The sequence below is a fragment of the Triticum aestivum genome, chromosome 6A (assembly GCF_018294505.1).
Source record: "Triticum aestivum cultivar Chinese Spring chromosome 6A, IWGSC CS RefSeq v2.1, whole genome shotgun sequence".
In the NCBI taxonomy this organism is placed as follows: domain Eukaryota; kingdom Viridiplantae; phylum Streptophyta; class Magnoliopsida; order Poales; family Poaceae; genus Triticum; species Triticum aestivum.
In genome coordinates, this window is record NC_057809.1 from 395,148,859 (window position 1) to 395,155,692 (window position 6,834).

Here is a 6,834-nt window from a genome sequence, read left to right on the forward strand (position 1 = left end):
ATGCCATAGTCGAACGTCTGAGCGACATCACATAAAGGGCTTTAAAAGAAATGCCACAGTCGGACGTCTGAGCGACATCGCAGAAAGGGCTTTAAAAAGAAATGCCACAGTCGGACGTCTGAGCGACATCGCAGAAAGGGCTTTAAAAGAAATGCCACAGTCGGACGTCTGAGCGACATCACATAAAGGGCTTTAATTCACAAGTAAATAATACTCATAATAAACATTCAATTCATGAAAACAAACGGGTTAGTCCATCCACAGGAGTGATCATTTAACCGGACTTAGCACTCATGCGATTCACCGGAGTCTCTGTCATCAAAGCTGACAATTGATTAGGATAAGAAGGAACGAAACTTGACATGGAAGAGATGATTTGGAGGAATATATGACTCTGCAGAGTTTGTACAAAAATTTTCCCACAGTCAACGGATTTCCGTAGTCTCGAAGGACTAGTTCCGTTTACGGTATTTCAGAAGAAAACACAGCTAACCGGTACACACCCATCCTACCTCTCGATGCTAGGAATCACCCTAGTCATCGTCCAAGAAAAACTTTTGAGACGGGGAGATCACAATCTCGAATAGCATGGGATCAAATTTATATACGCGCGCTCTAAGGGGTGCCCCCCTCTCGGTCCCAACCGGAAACACCCATGCCCCCTGACCGGATGACTGGCTTTAATCCAGGGCCATGGAACCATCATCACGGCCTCTCCTCTTTGGTGTGTACCATGAAAGTGTTTTGGAACTTACTAAACCATATTCCTTGCGGAAAACATGTGGTAGTACAAGGAAGGAAATGATAGGTACTGGACCGATATGGTTTGACACTGAAGTCACATAGTCTGGTGTAAGACTGGCATGCTACAACACTGCCGTCATACCCATCCTCATGCCAACACATGGCCATTCATATTCACATTCATCCACGTATGGATCATCGAACTCACTTACCTCATTATCACATAAAATAACGTTCATCGGTATACTCACCGGCATGCCATGAAACTAACTAAATGCAAAACATGCCAAGACACTCATCATATCAAAAGTTCAAACATGCTTGCCTGGTTCAGAGTAGTCGGAGCCTAGCTCGGTGAAGTTCGCGGCTCCGTCACCTCCTTCGGTATCTATGTTTAAAGAAGATATATGCGCTAACGTAAATACCAAGGAGAGCACAGAAGGTAAACCAAATATTTTTCAAATAAATCTGATAAAAAACTAGACAAAATTTTAAAGAGAACAGAAAAAGAATCAATCAAAAATACTTTTCTGATTAAAAGTTATAAGGGTTTTTGTCCAGGGACTTATCTATAATGAAACAGAAGATTTCCAGGGGCTAGTTTATAAAAGCAGAAAACGCTTCGGTAGCGATTACGCCAGCCCGAAGAGAAAACGTATTTGGCAGAGAGCGTTTTCAGATAACGCTTCGTTTAGAAAGGACAGGGAGGCTGACAGCGGGTCCCACTTGTCATGTTTAAATTTCAAATGGGAGGGACGAGGCTCGTCGGCGCCCGAGAGCTGTTGTGGTCGCCGGCGGTGATCCACGGCGAGGCATGGGGATCAGAGGTTACCAATGTGCTCACCGTGTCCTTCCGCAACGGTGGGTGGTGGTGTTGGTCACCGGTGAGCAGCACGTCGACGGCGGTCTCAACTCCGGCGGACGGTGGTTCGGGCGTGGATGGAGCTCGTTGGAGAGGGCTGCAAAGATTAAATTGAGGTGGGGGTTAGACTACTGGGTGCAAGAGAGGGCTACGGACGAGGTTTGGGCGCCGGAGGTGGCCTCACCGAAGTGAATCGAGCTGGAGGCCGAGGCGGGGCGAGGTGGCCGGAGCCGGGGAAGGAGACCTCCTCGAGGTCCACCCAGTGGCCTGGCGGGGTGTTGGTGAGTAGTGGAGGTGCTGCGTGCACGAGAGTGAGCTCGGGACCCCTTTATATAGGCGGTCCGAGGCGGTTGCCGTGAACAGAGATTTCCGGCGAGCGATTACGGTGGCGCAGTGCTCGGTCGGGGTGGTTAGGGGGTCGAGCGTTATCACGGAGGTTCAACGGGTCCATTTTTGTGCTAAGCTGGCCGGGGTTTGGGCGTTTGGGTCGAGCTCGACGGAACAGGGTGGCGCGGGCCCGTCGGCGGCAGAGAGGGCTCTCCGTGCGTGCTGCGCCACGGCGACGGTGCCGCATGCGTGCGCTGGCACGGAGAAGGCCACGCGGAGCCACCAGAAGATTTAGGCGGTGCCGAACGGTGTTGCGCCGCCGTTCTCCTCCCTGTCGGCCGTTACGGGGAGCCGGCCGCCGCAAGACACGCTGGCGCAGGCGGGCCAGGGCGCCACCGACGCCAGGGTCGCGCCAAGTGCGCGTGTGAAGCTTCGGACAAGCAAACGAGGCCGCGAGCAACGTGCCAAGTGCACTGTGGCCGCGTGACTGAAACTGTCGAAACTGAAGATGACACTGAAACTGAATTTCTGAACATTGAACAGTAACAGTGCCCACAAGGTGTTCGACCGAATGAAATTGGCCTCTGGTGATTTTTCCTTGAGCTGATTTTTGGTGGGGTGGCTTCTCCTTGCTCAAATAGGCTGCCTGAATTTTGGTGGAATTTTTGGAGGAGTGTAGATATGAATTTCACCAAATTTGGCAAATCTGGTCCAAACTTGCAGAGACTGAATTTTGAAAAATTTGAAAAGAGGAGGAGTGGATCAAGATGGTTCTGGGTTGTGGGTTCAAAGGACAATCCAGGAGAATTGGTTTGAGGTCAAAACTCAAATGCAATAGGGCACTTGCTTTGAAAATCTCTCAGGCTCCAAATAATTTTCAGAGTTGAATTGAGGGAAAAATAATTGGAATAAAAATCCAAAACCAGTTTGGATTAGTTGGGACAGAGAATTTAGGTTGATCACAAGTTGTAGGGGAGGTTTTGGAGGGGTTTTACCACATGGGCAAGAATGCCAAGTCATGGTGGTTCCAAGATATGAAAATCCCAAATTTCATGGAGTTTCTTTTTTTTTAAGAAAAAGATTAAACTCCCAAAAATAATTTAGAGAGAGAACCAACAGAGAAGAAGTTTCAAAAGGTCAAACACCAAAGTTTGAAGCCAGAATAAAAACCTTGCCAAAGAAAAGAAAGTCTCTTAAGAGGAAGGTTTTCTGGAAAATTTTAAATGGCCTCTTTTCAAAAACCACAAAGTTTTTGCTGAAAACCAAAGTAAAAATTTTGGAGTGTCACACAAACTATCCTGCCGATCGATCTCGGCTTCTCTTTCTTCGTACATGCGCACTTGAGGTGAGTCATGAATTATGTCGCAAGGCAAAACTGCCTCTGCACCGTACACCATAAAGAATGGTGTGTATCCGGTGGTGCGATTCGGCGTGGTCCACAGCCCCAGAGTATGGAGTCGAGCTCCTCTACCCAGTGCGTGTTAGATTCCTTGAGGGACCACACTAATCTGGGTTTGATGCCGCTCATGATAAGACCATTTGCACGTTCGACTTGGCCATTAGTTTGTGAGTGATAGACGGAAGCATAATCGAGCTTGATGCCCATGTTTTTGCACCAGATTTTTACCTCGTCCGCCATAAAGTTCGTGCCGTTATCAGTGATGATGATGTGGGGGACACCGTAACGGTGTACAACCCCGGATACAAAGTCTATCACCGGTCCGGATTCGGCCGTCTTAACAGGCTTGGCTTCTATCCATTTGGTGAACTTATCCACCATGACCAGTAAGTATTTTTGCTTGTGGGTTCCGCCTTTAAGGGGTCCAACCATGTCAAGCCCCCAGACCGGAAGGGCCAAGTGATGGGGATAGTTTGGAGGGCGGTGGGTGGCATATTGCTTTGGTTTGCAAAGAGCTGGCAACCGACGCATCGTTGGACTAAGTCCTGGGCATCTGCCCGGGCCGTCGGCCAATAAAAGCCTGTACGAAAGGCCTTGCTTACAAGGGACTGAGCTGCAGCGTGATGACCGCCGAGTCTGGCATGAATTTCAGCCAGGAGGTTCCGCCCATCCTCTTCGGAGATGCACCTTTGAAGGACTCCGGTAGTGCTTTTCTTATAAAGCTCTCCCTCGTGGACTTTGTAGGCTTTGCATCGCCGCACTATGCAGCGTGCCTCATTTTGGTCCTCCGGGAGTTCCTGCCTAGTAAGGTAGGCGAGGAATGGTTCTGTCCACGAGGCGATGACGGCCATTATTACGTGGGTTGAAGGTGTTATTTCATTGGCAGAGCCTCCGATTGTGTCAGAATGTTCGGTGTCGGGCAGTGCGGTTGGGTCCGGGCTGTTATTGTTCGGCTCCCCTTCCCATACTACGGATGGCTTGAACAGCCTTTCCAAGAAGATGTTGGGGGGGACTACATCGCATTTCGCGCCGATGCGTGCCAGGACATCTGCAGCCTGATTATTTTCCTGGGCTATATGGTGAAATTCAAGACCTTCGAACCGAGCTGACATTTTTAGGATGGCGTTGCGGTAAGCTGCCATTTTTGGATCCTTGGCATCGAAGTCTCCATTTATTTGGGATATTGCGAGGTTCGAGTCCCCGCGCACCTCTAGGCGTTGAATGCCCATGGATACTACCATCCGAAGACCATGTAAAAGGGCCTCATATTCGGCTGCATTGTTGGAGTCTGTGTACATAATCTGGAATACATATTGAACTATGTCTCCTATGGGGGACGTCAAAACGACGCCAGCCCCTAGTCCGGCCAACATCTTGGAGCCGTCGAAATCAATGATCCAATTTGAATATGTGTCGTACTCTTTAGGGAGTTCGGCCTCCGTCCATTCTGCGACGAAGTCGGCCAAAACTTGCGACTTGATGGCTCGCCGTGGCTTATAAGTTATGTCGAACGGGAGGAGCTCAATGGCCCATTTTGCAATCCGGCCCATTGCGTCACGGTTGTTTATAATATCATTAAGTGGTACTTCCGAGGCTACTGTTATTGAACACTCTTGAAAGTAGTGTCGTAGCTTCCGAGATGCCATGAATACTACGTACGCAATCTTTTGATAATGCAGGTACCGTGATTTGCACGGAGTGAGGACAATGGACACATAATAGACCGGCTTTTGAAGGGGGGATTTGTGTCCGTCTGTTTCTTGTTCGACGATGAGCACTGCGCTTACAACCTGATGTGTTGCTGTAATGTACAATAGCATTGGTTCGCCAATGTTTGGCGTGGCCAGGACTGGGTTTGTTGCCAATATGGCTTTTATTTCGTCGAGTCCGGCCATGGTTGCATCCGTCCGTTCGAAGTGTTCGGTGCGCCGAAGGAGGCGGTAAAGGGGTAGGGCGTTTTCTCCCAAGCGAGAGATAAAGCGGCTTAGAGCCGCCACGCATCCGGTTAACTTTTGTATTTGTTTGAGGTCCTTTGGGATATCCAGTTGCGACAGAGCTCGGATCTTGGATGGATTTGCTTCAATTCCTCTACCGGATACAATGAAGCCCAAGAGCTTTCCGGCTGGAATGCCAAAAACGCATTTTTTCGGGTTGAGCTTGATGTCGTACGTTCAGAGGTTATCAAATGTGAGCCTCAAGTCATCTACTAGAGATTCGACATGTCTTGTTTTGACGACCACATCATCTACATATGCCTCCACTATTTTGCCGATCTGGTTTACCAGACATGTCTGAATCATGCGCTGATATGTTGCGCCGGCGTTTTTGAGCCCGAAGGGCATTGTGTTGAAGCAGAATGGGCCGTATGGTGTGATAAATGCCGTTGCGGCTTGGTCTGATTCTGCCATCTTGATTTGATGGTAGCCAGAATATGCATCGAGGAAACACAACGAATCGTGTCCTGCGGTAGCGTCGATAATTTGATCGATGCGGGGGAGGGGGAAGGGATCCTTTGGGCAAGCCTTGTTAAGGTCTTTAAAATCAACGCACAGGCACCAGGATTTGTCCTTCTTTGGTACCATCACCAGGTTTGCTAGCCAGTCCGGATGTTTTATATCTCTGATGAATTCGGCCTCCAATAGCTTTGCTAGCTCCTTTCCCATGGCCTGTCTCTTAGGTTCGGAAAAACGCCGAAGAGCTTGTTTGACAGGTTTGAATCCTTTTAGGATATTTAAGATGTGCTCGGCCAGCCTGCGTGGGATTCCTGGCATGTCTAAAGGGTGCCAGGCGAAAATGTCCCAGTTCTCTCATAGGAACTCTCGTAGTGCGGCGTCTACATCAGGGTTTAACTGTGCCCCGATGGAAGCTGTTTTATTGGGGTCCGTTGGATGGACCTGGAATTTGACTATTTCGTCCGACGGTTTAAAGGAGGTGGACTTGGATCTTTTGTCGAGTACCACATCGTCCCTATTCACTAATGAGCGCAGCGCAGTCAGTTCCTCAGCCGCTAGGGCTTCGGATAGTGCCTCGAGGGCCAGTGCGGCTGTCTTGTTTTCGGCGCGAAGTGCTATGTCCGGATCACTAGCAAGAGTGATGATCCCATTAGGCCCAGGCATCTTGAGCTTCATGTACCCGTAATGGGGTGTTGCTTGGAAGATTGTAAACACTTCCCGCCCTAGCAGAGCGTGATAACCGCTGCTGAATGGAGCCACATGGAACGTGACCTCTTCGGACCTGTAATTATCCGGCGTGCCGAACACCACATCTAGTGTGATTTTTCCTGTACAGCGCGCTTCTTGACTGGGGATTATTCCTCTAAAGGTTGTGCTACTTCGCTCAATGCGGTTCCAGTCTATTTCCATTTTTTGAAGGGTTTCCTCATAAATGAGGTTCAATCCGCTGCCGCCGTCCATTTTTTGAGAACTGATGACAGTGAGCAACTCCCACTGCCTTTGTATTAAAATAATAAGGTTAGGGGGGGGGGGTTAGAGAGTTCAGACTG